The 718-nt window shown below is 55.8% G+C and overlaps 1 pseudogene; it reads right to left on the bottom strand.

Moving 5' to 3' along the window:
* Window positions 1-269: 269 nt before the first annotated feature.
* On the bottom strand, window positions 270-386 carry LOC147350720 (5S ribosomal RNA; annotated as a pseudogene).
* Window positions 387-718: the final 332 nt, after the last annotated feature.

The raw sequence follows: 718 nt of genomic DNA, 5'->3' as shown, positions 1-718 counted from the left end.
GGTGGGGGTGGGGCTGGGGCTGCGGCTGGGGCTGGTGCAGCCCCCTGGGATTGCCTGAGGCACGCCAAGGGAGCCCCAGACGGAGACCCGCGGGACGGGCGTCTGGTTTCCTGGAAGCCAAATGCGGAGGGGCTCGAGGGCCGCGTGGAGGCAACCCAGGTCTGCAGCGGGAGTCAGTGCCCTGGCCACCCACCCCCAGGAGGGGCTGGGGCTGCGGGAGCCCAAGAGTTGGGACGTGGGGCGGGGGCTAAAGGAGAGGGAAGGCAAAGAGCCTACAGCACCCGGTATGCCCAGGCGGTCTCCCACCCAAGTACTAACCAGGCCCGACCCTGCTTAGCTTCCGAGATCAGATGAGAGGGCGCGTTCAGGGCGCTATCGCCTTAGACAGAGGCTGCTGCCACCGGGCGCCCTAAGAGCCCTGCGCTGCACCTCCGTTTCGCTCTGACCTGCCGGTCAGCCATTCCGTCTACAAGTGATTTTACTCTCTCCCCTTTCTCTCCCTGCTTTCTGAGAGTCTCTCTCCTTCCATACTTGATGGTGTAATGAATGGATGCCTTAGATCATTTTCCCTCAACATTTTTTTCTCTTTATTTTTACATTGATTTCTATGAATTCATCTTCAAGTTTATGGATTATTTCTGCTAGCATCTCAAATGTGCTGTTGAACCTATCAATTTTTCATTTCAATTATTTTAGTTTTCAAATCCAGAATTTATGT

This window comes from Bos grunniens, chromosome 20 (assembly GCF_055505025.1).
Source record: "Bos grunniens cultivar Pamir isolate PY7600 chromosome 20, Bosgru_T2T1.0, whole genome shotgun sequence".
NCBI classification, from domain to species: Eukaryota; Metazoa; Chordata; class Mammalia; order Artiodactyla; family Bovidae; genus Bos; species Bos grunniens.
Note: the sequence above shows the minus strand (reverse complement) of the source record. Positions and strands in the feature narration are given on the sequence as shown.